The sequence below is a fragment of the Dendrobates tinctorius genome, unplaced genomic scaffold (genome assembly GCF_039654945.1).
Source record: "Dendrobates tinctorius isolate UK_male_01 unplaced genomic scaffold, ASM3965494v1 ptg000159l, whole genome shotgun sequence".
NCBI classification, from domain to species: Eukaryota; Metazoa; Chordata; class Amphibia; order Anura; family Dendrobatidae; genus Dendrobates; species Dendrobates tinctorius.
Genome location: NW_027361826.1, coordinates 12,266,832 through 12,287,612, shown reverse-complemented (window position 1 = coordinate 12,287,612; position 20,781 = coordinate 12,266,832). Strand labels below are relative to the sequence as shown.

The window sequence follows — 20,781 nt, the reverse complement described above, 5'->3', positions numbered from 1 at the left end:
GTCTAAATGACCTCAAATTGGTTGCTTCTATTTGAAGGATGGTGTAACCCTCCTGTCCGTTCCTCACCTCCGCACGTTCTATTTTCTGCGCCAAACCTTTTAGTGGGATTATAGGAAAGAAATTGGTCTCCATACCGAACATGATGGAATGAATGAAGATGGATCAACTTCATGAAAGAACTTTTAATAAGGTAAGAGAAGTTGCATCACTAGCAAATAAAATTGGCCGGGGTATGAATGCCATGTTTTATGGAAGACGTCTGAAACTTTTAAGTAATGAAAGGTCTCTCTTAATTTTTTGGGTCCAGAAGTATGATATGATGGCTTTCTCATGATATGTACATGATTATTGTACACATATTATGAGCCGTCCGTGACTTCGTCGTTCTCTTTGTCCTTCCACGACCTTCTCCGTCTGTGACCTCCTACTCGTCTGTCCTTGACATCGTGCTCATCCGTCCTCCACGTCCGTCCTCCTTCTCCTCGTCCATCCTCAACATCCTACTCCTCTTCCGTCCATCCGTCCTCGACAACCTCCTCTTCGTATGTCCTAGAGATCCTACTGCTCAATATCCTCCTCCGTCCTCGACATCCTCCTCCTCATCCATCCTCGACATCCTCCTGCTCGTCAGTCCTCGACATCCTCCTCCTCGTCCGTCCTCGACATCATCCCCCACGTCCGTCCTCGACATCCTCCTCCACGTCCGTCCTCGACATCCTCCTCCACGTCCATCCTCGATATCCTCCTCCACGTCCATCCTCAACATCCTCCTCCACGTCCGTCCAAGACATCCTCCTCCACGTCCGTCCTCGACATTCTCCTCCTCGTCTGTCCTCGACATCCTCCTCCACGTCCGTCCTCGACATCCTCTTCCACGTCCATCCTCGACATCCTCCTCCACATCCATCCTCGACATCCTCCTCTATGTCCATCCACGACATCAAGCTCCACATCCGTCCAAGACATCCTCCTCCACGTCCGTCCTCAACATTCTCCTCCTCGTCCGTCCTCGACATGCTCCTCCTCGTTCATCCTCGACATCCTCCTCCTCGTTCATCCTCGACATCCTCCTCCTCGTCCGTCCTCGACATCCTCCTCCTTATCCATCCTCAACATCCCCCATGTCCGTCCTCGACATCCTTCACCTCGTCCGTCCTCGACATCCTCCTTCTTGTCCGTCCTCGACATCCTCCTCCTCGTCCGTCCTCGCCATCCTCCTCATCGTCGGTCCTCGACATCCTCCTCCTCGTCCGTCCTCGACATGCTCCTCCTCGTCCGTACTCGACATGCTCCTCCTCGTCCGTACTCGACATGCTCCTCCTCGTCCGTACTCGACATGCTCCTCCTCGTCCGTACTTGACATGCTCCTCCTCGTCCGTACTCGACATGCTCCTCCTCGTCCGTACTCGACATGCTCCTCCTCGTCCGTACTCGACATGCTCCTCGTCCGTCCTCGACATCCTCCTCTTCGTCTGTCATCGACATCCTCCTCCTCTTCTGTCCTCGACATCCTCCTTGATGTCCGTCCTCGACATCCTCCTCCACGTCCGTCCTTGACATGCTCCTCCTCGTCCGTCCTCGACATCCTCCTCTTCGTCTGTCATCGACATCCTCCTCCTCTTCTGTCCTCGACATCCTCCTCCACGTCCGTCCTCGACATCCTCCTCCACGTCCGTCCTCGACATCCTCCACCACGTCCATCCTCGACATCCTCCTCCACGTCCATCCTCGACATCGTCCTCCACGTCCATCCTCGACATCCTCCTCCTCTTCCGTCCTCGACATCCTCCTCCTTATCCGTCCTCAACATCCTCCATGTCCGTCCTCGGCATCCTCCACCTCGTCCGTCCTCTACATCCTCCTTCTCGTCCGTCCTTGACATCCTCCTCCTCGTCCATCCTCCTCCTCGTCCGTCCTCGCCATCCTCCTCCTCGTCCGTCCTCGCCATCCTCCTCCTCGTCCGTCCTCGCCATCCTCCTCCTCGTCCGTCCTCGCCATCCTCCTCCTCGTCCGTCCTCGACATGCTCCTCCTCGTCCGTACTCGACATGCTCCTCCTCGTCCGTCCTCGACATCCTCCTCTTCGTCTGTCATCGACATCCTCCTCCTCTTCTGTCCTCGACATCCTCCTTGATGTCCGTCCTCGACATCCTCCTCCACGTCCGTCCTTGACATGCTCCTCCTCGTCCGTCCTCGACATCCTCCTCTTCGTCTGTCATCGACATCCTCCTCCTCTTCTGTCCTCGACATCCTCCTCCACGTCCATTCTCGACATCCTCCTCCTCGTCCGTCCTCGAAATCGTCCTCCTCTTCTGTCCTCGATATCCTCCTTGAAGTCCGTCCTCGACATCATCCCCCACGTCCGTCCTCGACATCCTCCTCCACGTCCGTCCTCGACATCCTCCTCCACGTCCGTCCTCGACATCCTCCTCCACGTCCATCCTCGATATCCTCCTCCACGTCCATCCTCAACATCCTCCTCCACGTCCGTCCAAGACATCCTCCTCCACGTCCGTCCTCGACATTCTCCTCCTCGTCTGTCCTCGACATCCTCCTCCACGTCCGTCCTCGACATCCTCTTCCACGTCCATCCTCGATATCCTCCTCCACGTCCATCCTCGACATCCTCCTCTATGTCCATCCACGACATCAAGCTCCACATCCGTCCAAGACATCCTCCTCCACGTCCGTCCTCAACATTCTCCTCCTCGTCCGTCCTCGACATGCTCCTCCTCGTCCATCCTCGACATCCTCCTCCTCGTCCGTCCTCGACATCCTCCTCCTCTTCCGTCCTCGACATCCTCCTCCTTATCCATCCTCAACATCCTCCATGTCCGTCCTCGGCATCCTCCACCTCGTCCGTCCTCGACATCCTCCTTCTCGTCCGTCCTCAACATCCTCATCCACATCCGTCCTCGCCATCCTCCTCCTCGTCCGTCCTCGCCATCCTCCTCCTCGTCCGTCCCCGCCATCCTCCTCCTCGTCCGTCCTCGCCATCCTCCTCCTCGTCCGTCCTCGCCATCCTCCTCGTCCGTCCTCGCCATCCTCCTCCTCGTCCGTCCTCGACATGCTCCTCGTCCGTCCTCGCCATCCTCCTCCTCGTCCGTACTCGACATGCTCCTCCTCGTCCGTACTCGACATGCTCCTCCTCGTCCGTCCTCGACATCCTCCTCTTCGTCTGTCATCGACATCCTCCTCTTCTGTCCTCGACATCCTCCTTGATGTCCGTCCTCGACATCCTCCTCCACGTCCGTCCTTGACATGCTCCTCCTCGTCCGTCCTCGACATCCTCCTCTTCGTCTGTCATCGATATCCTCCTCCTCTTCTGTCCTCGACATCCTCCTCCACGTCCGTCCTCGACATCCTCCTCCACGTCCGTCCTCGACATCCTCCTCCACGTCCGTCCTCGACATCCTCCACCACGTCCATCCTCGACATCCTCCTCCACGTCCATCCTCGACATCCTTCTCCACGTCCATCCTCGACATCCTCCTCCACGTCCACGTCCATCCTAGACATCCTCCTCCGCGTCCTTCAAAGACATCCTCCTTCGCGTCCGTCCTCGACATCCTTCTCCACGTTCCTCCTCGACATCCTCCTCCACGTCCGTCCTCGACATCATCCTCCACGTCCGTCCTCGACATCCTCCTCCACGTCAGTCCTCGACATCCTCCTCCACGTCCATCCTCGACATCCTCCTCTACGTCCATCCTCGACATCCTCCTCCACGTCCGTCCAAGACATCCTCCTCCACGTCCGTCCTCGACATCCTCCTCCTCTTCCGTCCTCGATATCCTCCTCCATGTCCGTCCTCGACATCCTTCACCTCGTCCGTCCTCGACATCCTCCTTCTCGTCCGTCCTCGACATCCTCCTCCACGTCCGTCCTCGCCATCCTCCTCCTCGTCCGTCCTCGACATGCTCCTCCTCGTCCGTTCTCGCCATCCTCCTCCTCGTCCGTCCTCGACATGCTCCGCGTCCGTCCTCGACATGCTCCTCCTCGTCCGTCCTCGACATGCTCCTCCTTGTCCGTACTCGACATGCTCCTCCTCGTCCGTCCTCGACATCCTCCTCTTCGTCTGTCATCGACATCCTCCTCCTCTTCTGTCCTCGACATCCTCCTCCACGTCCGTCCTCGACATCCTCCACCACGTCCATCCTCGACATCCTCCTCCACGTCCATCCTCGACATCCTCCTCCACGTCCATCCTCGACATCCTCCTCCACGTCCATCCAAGACATCCTCCTTCACGTCCGTCCTCGACATCCTCCTCCACGTCCGTCCTCGACATCCTCCTCCACGTCCGTCCTCGACATCCTCCTCCACGTCCGTCCTCGACATCCTCCTCCACGTCCGTCCTCGACATCCTCCACCACGTCCATCCTCGACATCCTCCTCCACGTCCATCCTCGACATCCTCCTCCACGTCCATCCTCGACATCCTCCTCCACGTCCATCCTCGACATCCTCCTCCACGTCCATCCAAGACATCCTCCTTCACGTCCGTCCTCGACATCCTCCTCCACGTCCGTTCTCGACATCATCCTCCACGTCCGTCCTCGACATCCTCCTCCACGTCAGTCCTCGACATCCTCCTCCACGTCCATCCTCGATATCCTCCTCCACGTCCATCCTCGACATCCTCCTCCACGTCCGTCCAAGACATCCTCCTCCACGTCCGTCCTCGACATCCTCCTCCTCTTCCATCCTCGACATCCTCCTCCTTATCCGTCCTCAACATCCTCCATGTCCGTCCTCGACATCCTTCACCTCGTCCGTCCTCGACATCCTCCTTCTCGTCCGTCCTCGACATACTCCTCCACGTCCGTCCTCGACATCCTCCTCCGCGTCCATCCAAGACATCCTCCTTCACGTCCGTCCTCGACATCCTCCTCCACGTCCACGTCCATCCTCGACATCCTCCTCCGCGTCCATCCAAGACATCCTCCTTCACGTCCGTCCTCGACATCCTCCTCCACGTCCATCCTCGACATCCTCCTCCACGTCCACGTCCATCCTCGACATCCTCCTCCGCGTCCATCCAAGACATCCTCCTTCACGTCCGTCCTCGACATCCTCCTCCACGTCCGTCCTCGACCTCCTCCTCCACGTCCGTCCTCGACATCATCCTCCACGTCCGTCCTCGACATCCTCCTCCACGTCAGTCCTCGACATCCTCCTCCACGTCCATCCTCGATATCCTCCACGTCCATCCTCGACATCCTCCTCCACGTCCGTCCAAGACATCCTCCTCCACATCCTCCTCCTCTTCCGTCCTCGATATCCTCCTCCTTATCCGTCCTCAACATCCTCCATGTCCGTCCTCGACATCCTTCACCTCGTCCGTCCTCGACATCCTCCTTCTCGTCCGTCCTCGACATCCTCCTCCACGTCCGTCCTCGCCATCCTCCTCCTCGTCCGTCCTCGACATGCTCCTCCTCGTCCGTCCTCGACATGCTCCTCCTCGTCCGTCCTCGACATGCTCCTCCTTGTCCGTACTCGACATGCTCCTCCTCGTCCGTCCTCGACATCCTCCTCTTCGTCTGTCATCGACATCCTCCTCCTCTTCTGTCCTCGACATCCTCCTCCACGTCCGTCCTCGACATCCTCCACCACATCCATCCTCGACATCCTCCTCCACGTCCATCCTCGACATCCTCCTCCACGTCCATCCTCGACATCCTCCTCCACGTCCATCCTCGACATCCTCCTTCACGTCCGTCCTCGACATCCTCCTCCACGTCCGTCCTCGACATCCTCCTCCACGTCCGTTCTCGACATCCTCCTCCACGTCCGTCCTCGACATCCTCCTCCACGTCCATCCTCGACATCCTCCTCCACGTCCATCCTCGACATCCTCCTCCACGTCCATCCAAGACATCCTCCTTCACGTCCGTCCTCGACATCCTCCTCCACGTCCGTTCTCGACATCATCCTCCACGTCCGTCCTCGACATCCTCCTCCACGTCAGTCCTCGACATCCTCCTCCACGTCCATCCTCGATATCCTCCTCCATGTCCATCCTCGACATCCTCCTCCACGTCCGTCCAAGACATCCTCCTCCACGTCCGTCCTCGACATCCTCCTCCTCTTCCATCCTCGACATCCTCTTCCTTATCCGTCCTCAACATCCTCCATGTCCGTCCTCGACATCCTTCACCTCGTCCGTCCTCGACATCCTCCTTCTCGTCCGTCCTCGACATCCTCCACCACGTCCATCCTCGACATCCTCCTCCACGTCCATCCTCGACATCCTCCTCCACGTCCATCCAAGACATCCTCCTTCACGTCCGTCCTCGACATCCTCCACCACGTCCATCCTCGACATCCTCCTCCACGTCCATCCTCGACATCCTCCTCCACGTCCATCCTCGACATCCTTCTCCACGTCCATCCTCGACATCCTCCTCCACGTCCATCCAAGACATCCTCCTTCACGTCCGTCCTCGACATCCTCCTCCACGTCCGTTCTCGACATCATCCTCCACGTCCGTCCTCGACATCCTCCTCCACGTAAGTCCTCGACATCCTCCTCCTCGTCCATCCTCGATATCCTCCTCCACGTCCATCCTCGACATCCTCCTCCACGTCCGTCCAAGACATCCTCCTCCACGTCCGTCCAAGACATCCTCCTCCTCTTCCATCCTCGACATCCTCCTCCTTATCCGTCCTCAACATCCTCCATGTCCGTCCTCGACATCCTTCACCTCGTCCGTCCTCGACATCCTCCTTCTCGTCCGTCCTCGACATACTCCTCCACGTCCGTCCTCGACATCCTCCTCCGCGTCCATCCAAGACATCCTCCTTCACGTCCGTCCTCGACATCCTCCTCCACGTCCATCCTCGACATCCTCCTCCACGTCCATCCTCGACATCCTCCTCCACGTCCGTCCTCGACATCCTCCTCCACGTCCTTCCTCGACATCCTCCTCCACGTCCATCCACGACATCCTCCTCCACGTCCATCCAAGACATCCTCTTTCACGTCCGTCCTCGACATCCTCCTCCACGTCTGTCCTCGACATCCTCCTCCTCGTCTGTCTTCGGCAATGTCCTCCTCATTTTCTGTCCTCGACATCATCCTCCTTTTCCTCGCCTGTCATGATCAACCACCGCCTCCGGTCCATCGGTCTGCAAACTCCTCCTCCTGTCCATCAGTCTGCGAACTTCTCCAGTCCATCGATCTGTGAACTCTTCCTCCTCAGGTCCATCGCTCTGCGAACTCCTGCTCCGAAGGTCTGCACAATACTCCTCTTGGTCGACGGTTTACGACCTGCAGTCCAACGACCTTCCCCGTTCCGCAATCTCCTCGTCCGTCGGTCTGCAATTTCTTGCTGCAGTCCGTCAGTCTGCGACCTCCTGTCTCCTTCTACACCGGTTCATTGGTCCTCAACCTCTTTCGGTCTGCCGGTTTTCAACCACCTCCTCTTCTCCTCCGGTCTGTCGGTCTGCAACCTCGTTCACCAGTCCGTCCGTCTGCAACCTCCTCCTTCTTGTCCGCTCTGTCGGTCTGCAACATTCTCCTCCTCGTCCGTCCTCGACATCTTCCTCATCCGTCCTCGACATACTCCTCCTTGTGTGCCCTCGACATCCTCCTCCTCGTCTGTCATCGACTTTCTCCTTCTCAACATCCTCTTTCTCATCCGTCCTCGACATCCTCCTACTTGTTCGTCCTTCTTATATTCCGGTCCGTCGGTCCTCACCCTCTTGTTTTCCCCCGGTCTGTAACCACCTCCTCTTTCTTCTCCTCCGGTCCGTCGGTCTGCAACCTCCTCGTCCATCTCTGGTCCGTCAGTTTGCAACCTCCTCCTCGTTTTCCTCAGTTCCGTCGGTTTGCAACCTCCTCGTCCTTCTTTTCCAGTCCATCGGTTTGCAATCTCTTTCTCCTTCTCCTCCGGTCCGTCAGCCTGCAATCTCCCTCCTCCTCCGGTCCGTCGGTTTGCAAACTCCTCCTCCTTCTTTTCCGGTCCGTCGGTTTGCAATCTCTCTCCTCCTTCTCTTCCTGTCCGTGTGCGACCTCCTCCTCCTCCTATCCCTCGGACTGCAACATCCTCCTCCGGTCTGACGATCTGCAACTTCTTCCTCCGGTCCGTTGGTCTACGACCTCCTCCGGTCCGTCGGTCTACGACCTCCTCCGGTCCGTCGCTTTGTGACCTCATCCTCCTCCTGTCCAGTCTGCAACATCCTCCTACTCCGGTCCGTCGGCTGCAACCTCCTCTGGTCCGTCGATCTGTAATTTCCTCGTCCGATGATCTGGAACCTAATCCTCCTCCTATCCGTTGGTCAGCAACATCCTCCTCCGGTCCGTCGATCTTCGACCTCCTTCTCCGGTCCGTCGGTCGCGACCTCCTCCGGTCCGTCTGTCTTCGACTTCCTCCTAATCCGGTGCGTAGGCTGCGACCTCCTCCGGTCCGCAGGTCTGTGACCTCCTTCTCCTCCTATTCGTCGGTCTGCGACATCCTCCTCCGGTGCGTTGATCTGCGACCTCCTCCTCCAAACCATCGGCTGCAACCTCCTCCTCCTCCGGTCCGTTGGTCTGCAACATCCTCCTCTGGTCCGTCGGTCTTCAACCTCATCCTCCAGTCCGTAGGTCAGCGACCTCCTCCAGTCCGTCAATCCTCCTACTCCGATCCGTCGGTCTGCGAATTCCTCTTCCTCCTGTACGACGGTTTGCAACCTCCTCCGGTCCGTCGGTCTGCCACCTCCTCCTCCGGTCCATCGGTCCGTGACCTCCTCCTGCGGTCCGTCGGTCTGCGACCACCTCCTATTTCGGTTCGTCGGTCTGCAATCTCTTCGTCCTATGGTTTGCAACCTCCTCCTATCCGTCGGTCTGCAACATCCTCCTCCGGTTTGTCGACTGCGACTTCTTCCTCCTCCGTTCTGTTGGTTTTCGACCCCCTCCTCATCCGGTCCATCGGTCTTTGCGGTCCGTTGGTCTGCGACCTTCTTCTCCTTGGTCCGTCGATCTGCGACCTCCTCCTCCGGTCTGTCGGCTGCGACCTCCTCCTCCGGTCCGTCGGTCTTCGACCTCCTCCTACTCCGTTCCGTCGGCTGCGAACTTCCAGTCCATCGGTCTGCAATCTCCTCGTCCATCATTCTGCAACCTCCTCCTCTTCTCCGTCGATCTGCAACATCCTCCTCCGGTCTGTTGAGCTGCGATTTCCTCCTCCGGTCCGTCGGCTGTGACCTCCTCCTCCACCGATCTGTCGGTCTGCGACCTCCTCCTCTGGTCCATCGGTCTGCGACCTATTCCCCCGGTCCGTCGGTCTGCAATCTCCTTGTCCGTTGGTCTGCAAGCTCCTCCTCCTTCTATCCGTCGGTCTGCAACATCCTCCTCCGATTTGTCAATCTGCGACCTCCTCTTCTGGTCTGTCGGTCTGCGATCTCTTCCTCCTCCGGTCCGTCGATATGCGACCACCTCCTGCTGCGGTCTGTCGGCTGCTGCCTCCTCCTCCTCCTATCCGTCGGTCTTCAACATCCTCCTCCGGTCCGTCGACTGCAACCTCCTCTGGTCCGTCAATCTATGGTCTCCTCCTCCGGTCCATTGGTCTGAAATCTCCTCGTCCGTTGATCTGCAACATCCTCCTCCGGAACATCAGTCTGCGACCTCCTCCGTTCCGTCGGTCTGCAACCTCCTCCGGTCCATTGGTCTGCAACTTCCTCCGGTCCGTTGGTCTGCAACCTCCTCTTATCCGTCAAACTGCGACCTCCTCCTCCGGTCCTTTGGTCTGCGATCTCCTCCTCCGGTCCGTCGGCTGTGACCTCCTCCTTCTCCTGTCCGTTGGTCTGCAAGCTCCTTCTCCTCCTGTCCGTCGGTCTGCGACCTCCTCATCCGTTGGTCTGCAACCTACTCCTTCTCCTATCCGTCGGTCTGCAACTTCTTTCTCCAGTCCGTCGATCTTCTACCTCCTCCTCTGGTCTGTCGGTCAGCGTCCTCCTCCTCCGGTCCAATGGTCTGCCACCTCTTCCTTCTCCGGTCCGTCGGTCTACAATCTCCTCGTCCATTGATCTGTAACCTACTCTTCCTCCTATCCGTCAGTCTGCAACATCCTCCTCCGGTCCATCGATTTGTGACCTCGTCCTCCGGTTCGGCTGTGGCGACCTGCTCCTCCTTCGGTTCGTCGGTCTGCGACCTCCTCCGTTCTGGTGGCCTGCAACCTTCTCCTCCGGTCCCTTGGCGGCGACCTCCTCCTCCTATCCGTCGTTTTGCAACATCCTCCTCCGATCCCTCGGCGGCGACCTCCTCCGATCCGTCCGTCTGCAACATCTTTCTCCAGTCCGTCGATCTACGCTGTTCTCCTCCTCCTGTCCGTCGGTCTGCAATCTCCTCATCCGTTGATCTGCAACCTCCTCCTCCTATTCGTCGGTCTGCAACCTCCTCCTCTGGTCCCTCGGCGGCAACCTCCTCCTATCTGTCGATCTGCAACATCCTCCTCCTATTCCTTGGCTGCAACCTCCTCCTCCGGTCCGTCGGTCTACAACATTTTCCTCCGGTCCGTCGATCTGCATATTCCTCCTCCGGTCCGTCGATCTGAAATCTCCTCATCCGTTGGTTTGCAACCTCCTCCTATCCGTCGGACTACAACTTCTTCCTACGATCCGTAGGGCTGCCACCTCCTCCTCCAGTCCGTTGGTCTGCGATCTCCTCCTCCGGTACGTCGGCTGTGACCTCCTCCTTCAGTCCAGCGGTCTGCAATCTCCTACTCCGTTGGTTTGTAATCTCCTCGTCCATTGGTCTGCAATCTCCTCGTCCGTTGGTCTGCAATCTCCTTCTTTCCGTCGGTCTGCAACATCCTCCTCCGGTCCGTCGATCTGCAACCTCCTCCGGTCCATTGGTCTACAACCTCCTCCTCCTCCTATCTGTCTGTCTGCAACATCCACCTCCGGTCCGTCGGCGGCTCCCTCCTCCGGTCCGCAACATCCTCCTCCGGTCCATCGATCTGCGCCCTCCTCCTCCTCCGGTCTGTCGATCTGCAATCTCCTCATCCGTTGGTCTGCAACCTCCTTCTCCTATCCGTCGGTCTGCAACTTCTTCCTATGGTCCGTCGATCTGCCACCTCCTCCGGTCCTTTGGTCTGCGATCTCCTCCTCCGGTCTGTCGGCTGTGACCTCCTCCTTCTCCTGTCCGTCGGTCTGCAAGATCCTCCTCCTCCGGTCAGTCGGTCTACGACTTCCTACGGTCCGTCGGTCTGCGACCTTTTCCAGGCCGTCGGTCTGTACTCTCCTCCTACTCCTATTCGTCGGTCTGCAACATCCTCATCCGGTCCGTCGATCTGTGCCGTCCTTCTCCTGTCCGTTGGTCTGCAATCTCCTCATCCGTTGATCTGCAACCTCCTCCTCCTATCCGTCGGTCTGCAACTTCTTCCGGTCCGTCGATCTGCTACCTCCTCCTCTGGTCCCTCGGCGGTGACCTCCTCCTCCTATCTGTCGATCTGCAACCTCCTCCTATGGTCCCTCGGCGGCGACCTCCTCCTGTCTGTCGATCTGCAACATCCTCCACCGGTTCCTCGGCTGCTACCTCTTCTTCCTCCGGTCCGTCGGTCTGCAACATCTTCCTCCGGTCTGTCGATCTGCGCCCTCCTCTTCCTCCAGTCCGTCGATCTGCAATCTCCTCATCCGTTGGTCTGCAACTTCTTCCTCCGGTCCGTTGGTCTGCGGTCTGCAATATCCTTGTGCGTTGGTTTGCAATCTCCTCGTCCATTGGTCTGGAATCTCCTCGTCCGTTGGTCTACAATCTCCTACTTTCCGTCGGTCTGCAACATCCTCCTCCGGTCCGTTGATCGGCAACCTCCTCCGGTCCGTCAATCTGCGACCTCCTCCGGTCTGTTGGTCTGCAACCTCCTCCTCCGGTCCCGCAGCGGTGACCTAATCTTCCTCCTATCTGTCGGTCTGCAACATCCTCCTCTGGTCCCTCGGCTGCGACCTCCTCCTCCTTAGGTTCGTCTGTCTACAACATCTTCCTCCGGTCCGTCGATCTGCGCCCTCCTCCTCCGGTCCGTCGATCTGCAATCTCCTCATCCGTTGGTCTGCAACCTCCTCCACCTATCCGTCAGTCTGCGATCTCCTCCTCCGGTCCGTCAGCTGTGACCTCCTCCCTCTCCTGTCCATCGGTCTGCAAGCTCCTACTCCTCCGATCCGTCGGTCTACGACTTCCTACGGTCTGTCTTTCTGCGACCTCCTCCAGGCCGTCGGTCTGCAATCTCCTCCTCCTATTCGTCGGTCTGCAACATCCTCCTCCGGTCCGTCGATCTGCGCTGTCCTCCTCCTCCTGTCCGTCGGTCTGAAATCTCCTCATCCGTTGATCTGCAACCTCCTCCTCCTATATGTCTGCAACCTCTTCCTCCGGTCCATCGATCTGCTACCTCCTCCGATGTGTCGGTCCGCGACTTCCTTCTCCTCCGGTCTGTCGGTCTGCCACCTACTCCTCCTCCGGTCCGTCGATTTGCGACCTCCTCCTCCGGTCCATCGGTCTGCAGCCTCCTCCTCCTCCTGTCCGTCGGTCTGCGACCTCCTCTAGTTGGTCTGCAACCTCCTCCTCCTATCCGTCGGTCTGCAACATCTTCCTCCGGTCCCTCGGCTGCGATCTCCTCCGATCTATTGGTCTGCGACCTCCTCCGGTCCTTCGACGGTCCGTCGACTGAGACCTCCTCCGGTATGTCGGTCTGCAATCTCCTCGTCTGGGTCAGCAAACTCCTCCTCCTCTGGTCCGTTGGTCTGCGACTTCCTCCTGTCCGTCGATCTGCAAATTCCTCCTGTCCGTGGGTCTGCAATTTCCTCGTCCGTTAGTCTGCAGTCTCCTCCTCCTATCCGTTGTTCTGCAACATCCTCCTCCAGCCTGTCGATCTGCGACCTCCTACTCCGGTCCGTCAGTCTGTGACCTTCTCCTCCAGTCCGTCGGCCTGAGACCTTCTCCTCCAGTCCGTCGGCTGCGACTTCCTCCATCTCCGGTCCAGCGGTCTACCATCTCTTCGTCCGTTGGTTTGCAATCTCCTCGTCCATTGGTCTGCAATTTCCTCGTCCATTGGTCTGCAATCTCCTCCTATCCGTCGGTCTGCAACATCCTCCTCTTGTCCGTCGACCGGCATCCTCCTCCTCCAGTCCGTCGGTCTGCGACCTCCTCCGGTCTGTTGGTCTGCAATCTCGTCCTCCGATCCTTCGGTGGCGACCTCCTCCTCCTATACGTCGGTCCGCAACATCCTCCTCCGGTCCCTTGGAGGTGACCTCCTCCGATCCGTCGGGCTGCAACCTCCTCCTCCTCCGGTCTGTCGACTGCGACCTCCTCCAGTATGTCAGTCTGCAATCTCCTCGTCCGTTGGTCTGCAGTCTCCTCCTCCAGTCCCTTGGCGGCGACCTTCTCCTGTCCGTCGGTCTGCAACATCCTCATCCGTTGGTCTGCAGCCTCCTCCTCCTATTCTTCAGTCTGCAAGTTCTTCCTCCCGTCCGTCGATCTGCTACCTCCTCCTCCGATCTATCGGTCTGCAATCTCCTCGTCCGTTGGTCTGCAACATACTTCTCCTCATATCCCTCATTCTCCAACATCCTCGTCCGGTCCGTCGATTTGCGACCTCCTCCTCCGGTCTGGCTGCGGTAAACTCCTCCTCTTCTGGTCCGTCGGTCGGCGACCTCCTCCTACTCCGGTCCGTCGGACTCCCACCTCCTTCTCCGGTCCGTCGGTCTGCGACCTCCTACTCCTCTGGTCCGTCAGTCTGCGACCTCTTCCGGTCCGTCGGTTTCATAGAATCATAGAATCATAGAATCGTAGAGTTGGAAGGGACCTCCTGGGCCATCTGGTCCAACCCCCTGCTCAAAGCAGGATTCGCTAAATCATCCCAGTCAGATGTCTGTCCAGCCTCTGTTTGAAGACTTCCATTGAAGGAGAACTCACCACTTCTCGTGGCAGCCTGTTCCACTCATTGATCACTCTAACTGTCAAAAAGTTTTTTCTAATATCTAATCTGTGTCTCCTCCCATTCAGTTTCATCCCATTGCTTCTAGTCTTTCCTTGTGCAAATGAGAATAAAGTTGATCCTTCTACAATGTGACAGCCCTTTAGATATTTGTAGACAGCTATTAAGTCTCCTCTCAGTCTTCTCTTTTGCAAACTAAACATTCCCAAATCCTGCAACCTTTCCTCATAAGACAGGGTTTGCAGACCGGTCACCATTCTGGTCGCTCTTTTCTGAACTTGCTCCAGTTTGTTTGATACCTCCTCCTCCGGTCTGTCGGTCTGCGACCTTCTCCTCCGGTCCGTCGGTCTTCCACCTCCACCGGTCCGTTGGTCTGCAACCTCCTCCTCCGGTCCCGCGGCGGCGACCTCCTCCTCCTCCTATCCGTCGGTCTGCAACAACCTCCTCTGGTCCCTCGGCGGCGACTTCCTCCTCCGGTCCGTCGACTGTGACCTCCTCTGGTAAGTTGGTCTGCAATCTCCTCGTCCATTGGTCTGCAGTCTACTCCTCCGGTCCCTCGGCGGCGACCTCCTCCTCCTCCGGTCCATCGGTGTGCACCCTCCTCCTCCTCCGGTCCTTCGTTCTGCAATCTCCTCATCTGTTGGTCTGCAACCTCCTCCTATCCGTCGGTCTGCAACTTTTTCCTCCTGTCCGTCAATCTGCTACCTCCTCCTCCAGTCTGTCGTTCTGCCACCTCCTCCTCCGGTCCGTCGATCTGCTACCTCCTCCTCCAGTCCGTCGGTCGACCACCTCCTCCTCCGGTCCGTCGATCTGCTACCTCCTCCTCCAGTCCGTCGATCTGCTACCTCCTCCTCCGGTCCGTCGGTCTGCTACCTCCTCCTCCGGTCCGTCGGTCTGCCACCTCATCCTCCGGTCCGTCGGGCTACGACCTCCTCCTCCGGGCCGTCTGTCTGCAATCTTCTCGTCCATTGGTCTGCAACCTACTCCTCCTCCTATCCGTCGGTCTGCAACATCCTTCTCCGGTCCGTCGGTCTGCGACCTCCTACTCCTCTGGTCTGTCGGTTTCCGACCTCCGACGATCCGTCGGTCGCCACCTCCTCCTCCTCCAGTCCGTCGACAGTGACCTCCTCCGGTATGTTGGTCTGCAATCTCCTCATCCATTGGTCTGCAATCTCGTCCTCCGTCCCTCGGTGGCGACCTCCTCCGGTCCGTCGGTCTGCAACATTCTCCTCCGGTCCGTCGATCTGCGCCCTCCTCGTTCTTTGGTCCGTTGATCTGCAATCTCCTCATCCGTTGGTCTGCAACCTCCTCCTTCTAGCCGTCGGTCTGCAACTTCTTCCTCCGGTCCGTCGGTCTACCACCACTTCCTCCTCCGCTCCGTTGGTCTGCAACCTCCTCCTCCGGTCCCTCGGCGGTGACCTCCTCTTCCTCTTAGCCGTCGGTCTGCAACATCCTCCTCTGGTCCCTCGGCGGCGACCTCCTCCTCCGAACCATCGGGTGGCGACCTCCTCCTCCTCCTCTGGTCTGTTGGTCTGCAATCTCCTCGTCCGTTGGTCTGCAACCTACTCCTCCTCCTATCCGTCGGTCTGCAACATTCTCCTCCGGTCCGTCGATTTGTGACCTCCTCCTCAGGTCTGGCTGCGGCGAACTCCTCCGCCTCCGGTCCATCGGTCGGCGACCTGCAGCATCCTCCTCCGGTCCGTCGATTTGCGACCTCCTCCTCCGTTCTTGCTGCGTCGATCTCCTCCGCCTCCGGTCCATTGATCTCCTACCTCCTTCTACTCCGGTCCATCGGTCAGCGACCTCCTCCTCCTCTGGTCCGTCGGTCTGCGACCTCCTCCGGTCCGTCGATCTGATACCTCCTTCAGTCTGTCGGTCTGCGACCTCCTCCTCCTCCCGTCCATTGGCGGCGACCTAATCCTCCTCCGGTCCATCGGTCTGCGACCTCCTCCGGTTGGTCTGAAACCTCCTAGTCCGGTCCCTTAGCGGAGACCTCCTCCTCCTCCTATCCGTCGGTCTGCAACATCTTCTTCTGATCCCTCGGCAGCGACCTCCTCCGGTCTGTCGACTGCGACCTCTTCCTATTTCAGTCTGAAATCTCCTCATCCGTGGGTTCGCAAACTCCTCCTCCGGTCCATCGATCTGTGACCTCCTCCTGTCCATCGGTCTGCAATTTCCTCGTCTGTTAGTCTGCAATCTCCTCCTCCTCCTATCCGTTGGTCTGCAACATCCTCCTCCAGTCTGTCAATCTGAGACTTCCAACTTCGGTCCGTCGGTCTGTGACCTTCTCCTCCAGTCCGTCAGCCTGCGACCTTCTCCTCCAGTCCATGTGCGACTTCCTCCTTCTCCAGCCGGCGGTTTGTAATCTCCTCGTCCGTTGGTCTGCAACCTACTCCTCCTCCTGTCTGTCGGTCTGCAACATCCTCCTCCGGTCTGTCGATTTGCGGTGAACTCCTCCTCCTCTAGTCCATCGGTTGACGACCTCCTCCTACTCCGGTCCATCGGTCTGCGACCTCCTCCTACTCTGGTCTGTCGGTCTGCGACCTCTTACTCCTCTGGTCTGTCTGCAAGCTCCGCCTCCTCTGGTCCGTCGGTCTGTGACCTCCTCCGGTTTGTCGATCTGATACCTCCTCCTCCGGTTTGTCGATCTGATACCTCCTCCTCCGGTCCGTCGGTCTGCCACCTCCTCCTCCTCCGATCCGTTGGTCTGCAACCTCCTCCTCCAGTCCTTCGTCGGTGACCTCCTCCTCCTGCCATCCGTCGGTCTGCAACATCCTCCTTTTGTCACTCAGCAGGCGACCTCCTCCTCTGATCCGTCGACTGCGACCTTCTCCGGTATGTCGGTCTGCAATCTCCTCGTCCATTGGTCTGCAATGTTCTCCTCCGGTCCGTCGGTCTGCAATGTCTTCCTCTGGTCTCTCGATCTGCACCCTCTTACGGTCCGTCGCTCGGCGACTTTCTCCGGTCCGTTGGTCTGTAATCTCCTCCTCCAGTTCCTCTGCCGCGACCTCCTCTTCCTCCTATCCGTCGGTCTGCAACTTCTTCCTCCCGTCCGTCGATCTGCTACCTCCTCCTCCGGTTCGTCGGTCTGCAATCTCCTCGTCCGTTGGTCTGCAACCTACTCCTCCTCCTGTCCGTCGGTCTGCAATATCCTCCTCCGGTCCATCGATTTGCGACCTTCTCCTCCGGGCTGGCTGCGGCGAACTCCTCCAGTCCGTCGGGTGACGACCTCCTCTTACTCCGGTCCGTCGGTCTGTGACCTCCTCCTACTCCAGTCCGTCGGTCTGCGACCTCTTACTCCTCTGGTCCGTCGGTCTGCAAGCTCCGCCTCCTCTGGTCCGTCGGTCTGTGCCTTATGCGGTTTGTCGATCTGCAACCTCCTCCTCCAGTCCCTCGGCGGCAACCTCCTCCTCCTGCTATCCGTCGGTCTGCAACATCCTCCTCTGGTCCGTCGGCGGCGACCTTCTCCTCCAATCCGTCAGGCGGCGACCTCCTCTGGTCCGTCGACTGCGACCTCCTCTGGTATGTTGGTCTGCAATCTCCTCGTCCGTCGGTCTGCAACGTCTTCCTCTGGTCTGTCGATCTACACCATCCTCCGATCCATCGGTCTGCGACCTCCTCCGGTACATTGGTCTGCAGCCTCCTCCTCCGGTCTCTCGGCGGCTACCTCCTCCTTTTATCAGTCGGTCACCAACATCCTCCTCCGGTCCCTCGGCGGCGACCTCCTCCTTCGTCCGTCGGGTGGCGACCTCCTCCTCCTCCGGTCCGTCGAACTGCAACTTCCTCCTGTCGGTCGGTCTCCAATTTCCTCGTCCATTAGTCTGCAATCTCCTCCTCCTATCCATTGGTCTGCAACATCCTCCTCCAGTCTGTCGTCCTGCGACCTCCTACTTCGGTCCGTCAGTCTGCGACCTTCTCCTCCAGTCCGTCGGCTGCGACTTTCTCCTTCTCCGATCCAGCGGTCTGCAATCTCCTCGTCCGTTGGTTTGCAATCTCCTCATCCTTTGGTCTGCAATCTCCTCCGTCGGTCTGCAACATCCTCCTCCGGTCCGTCGATTGGCAACCTCCTCCTCCTCTGGTCTCTCGGCGGCGACCCCCTCCTTCGATCCATCGAGTGGCGACCTCCTCTGGTCCGTCGACTGCGACCTCCTCCTGTATGTTGGTCTGCAATCTTCTCGTCCATTGGTCTGCAATCTCCTCCTCCTGTCCCTCGGCGGTGACCTCCTCCTCCTCCTATCCATTGGTCTGCAACTTCTTCCTCCTGTCCGTCGATCTGCTACCTCCTCCTCCGGTCCGTCTGTCTGCAATCTCCTCGTCCGTTGGTCTGCAACCTACTCCTCCTCCTGTCCGTCGGTCTGCAACATCCTCCTCCGGTCCGTCGATTTGTGACCTTCTCCTCCGGTGTGGCTGCGGCGAACTCTTCCTCCTCCAGTCCGTCGGTTGACGACCTCCTCCTACTCCGGTCCGTCAGTCTGCGACCTCCTCCTACTCCGGTCCGTCGGTCTGCGACCTCTTACTCCTCTGGTCCGTCGGTCTGCAAGGTCCGCCAACTCTGGTCCGTCGGTGTGTGACCTCCTCCGGTTTGTCGATCTAATACCTCCTCCTCCGGTCCGTCGGTCTGCCACCTCCTCCAGTCCGTTGGTCTGCAACCTCCTCCTCCGGTCCCTCGGCGGCGACCTGATCCTCCTGCTATCCGTCGGACTGCAACATCCTCCTCTGGTCACTCGGCGGCGAACTCCCGCTCCGATCCGTCGACTGCAACCTCCTCCGGTATGTCGGTCTGCAATCTCCTCGTCCATTGGTCTGCAATCTTCTCCTCCGGTCCCTCGACGGCGACCTCCTCCGGTCCGTCAGTCTGCAATGTCCTCCTCTGGTCTTTCGATCTGCACCCTCCTACGGTCCTTCGCTCGGCGACTTCCTCCGATCCGCTGGTCTGCAATCTCCACCTCCAGTCCCTCGGCGGTGACCTCCTCCTCCTATCCGTCGGTCTGCAACTTCTTCCTCCCGTCCGTCGATCTGCTACCTCCTTCTCCATTTCGTCGGGCTGCAATCTCCTAGTCCGTTGGTCTGCAACCTACTCCTCCTATCCGTCGGTCTGCAGATCCTCCTCCGGTCCGTCAGTTTGCGACCTTCTCCTCCGGTCCGGCTGCGGCAAACTGCTCCACCTCCTATCCGTCGGTTGACGACACCCTCCTACTCCAGACTGTCAGTCTGCGACCTCCTCCTACTCCGATCCGTCGGTCTGTGACCTCTTACTCCTCTGGTCCGTCGGTCTGTGACCTCTTACTTCTCTGGTCCGTCTGTCTGTGACCTCCTCTGGTCCGTCAATCTGATACCTTCTCCTCTGGTCCGTCGGTCTGCCACCTCCTCCTCTGGTCTGTCGGTGTGCCACCTCCTCCTCCTCCGGTCCGCTGGTCTCCAACCTCTTCCTGCTATCCATCGGTCCTCTTCCTCCGGTCCATCGGTCTACCACCTCCTCCTCCGTCTCTCGGCGGTGACCTACTCCTCCTCCGGTCCGTTGGTCTGCAACATCCTCCTCCGGTCCGTCGATCTGCGCCCTCCTTGTTCTTCGGTCTGTCGATCTGCAATTTCCTCATCCGTTGGTTTGCAACCTCCTCCTCCTTTCTGTCGGTCTGCAACTTCTTCCTCTGGTCCGTTGATCTGCTGCCTCCTCTTCCGATCTGTCTGTTGTCCCCCTCCTTCTCATCCGAACAGTCATCTACGACCTCCTCCTTTGGTCCGTCTGTCTGCAATCTCCTCCTCCGGTCCCTTGGCGGCGATCTTCTCTTCTTCCTCCGGTCCGTTTATCTGCACCCTTCTCCTCCTGTCTGTCGATCTGCAATCTCATCTGTTCGTCTGCAACCTCCTCCTATCCGTCGGTCTGCAACTTCTTCCTCCGGTCCGTCGGTCTGCAATCTCCCACTCCGGTCCGTCGGTCTGCAGTCTCCTCTTCCATTGGTCTGCAACCTACTCCTCCTCCTATCCGTCTTTCTGTAACATCCTCCTCCAGTCCGTCAGTCTGCGGCCTTCTCCTCCAGTCCGTCGGTCTGCAATCTCCTCCTCCGGTCCCTCGGCGGCAATCTTCTCCTCCTCCGGTCTGTCGGTCTGCAACATCCTCTTCCTTCAGTCGATCTGCGCCCTCCTCCTCTGGTCCGTCGATCTGCGCCCTCCTCCTCCGGTCCATCGATCTGCAATCTCCTCATCTGTTCGTCTGACACCTCCTCCTATCCATCGGTCTACAACTTCTTCCTCCAGTCCATCGACTACGACCGCCTCCTCCGGTCCGTCGACTGCGACCTCCTCCGGTATGTTGGTCTGCAATATCCTCGTCCATTGGTCTGCAATCTCCTCCTCTGGTCCCTCGGTGGCGACCTCCTCCTTCTCCGGTCCGTCGGTCTGCAACATTTTCCCCCTGTCCGTCGATCTATACCCTCCTCCTCCTCCAGTCCGTCGATCTGCAATCTCCTCATCTGTCGGTCGGCCCCCTCTTCCTCCTCCGAACCGTCGTTCTACGACCTCCTCCTTTGGTCCATCTGTCTGCAAGCTCCTCCTCCGGTCCCTCGGCAGCGATCTTCTCTTCCTCCTCCGATCTGTCGGTCTGCACCCTCCTCCTCCAGTCCGTCGATCTGCACCCTCCTCCTCCGGTCCCTCGATCTGCGCCCTCCTCCTCCGGTCCGTCGATCTGCGCCCTCCTCCTCCGGTCCGTCGATCTACGCCCTCCTCCTCCGGTTCGTCGATCTGCAATCTCCTCATCTGTTCGTCTGCAACCTCCTCCTATCCGTCGGTCTGCAACTTCTTCCTCCAGTCCGTCGGTCTGCAATCTCCTCCTCCGGTCCGTTGGTCTGCAGTCTCCTCGTCCATTGGTCTGCAACCTA

The 20,781-nt window shown here is 58.9% G+C and overlaps 1 long non-coding RNA gene across 2 annotated transcripts in view; it reads left to right on the top strand.

Annotated features, from left to right (window-relative positions):
• Positions 1-20,781, top strand: part of LOC141052320 (uncharacterized) — a 61,381-nt gene that overhangs the window by 7,003 nt on the left and 33,597 nt on the right. For both annotated transcript variants that reach the window (XR_012220781.1, XR_012220780.1), the window contains exon 3: positions 104-191. This is a non-coding gene — a long non-coding RNA (uncharacterized lncRNA). The remainder of the gene's footprint in view (positions 1-103; positions 192-20,781) is intronic.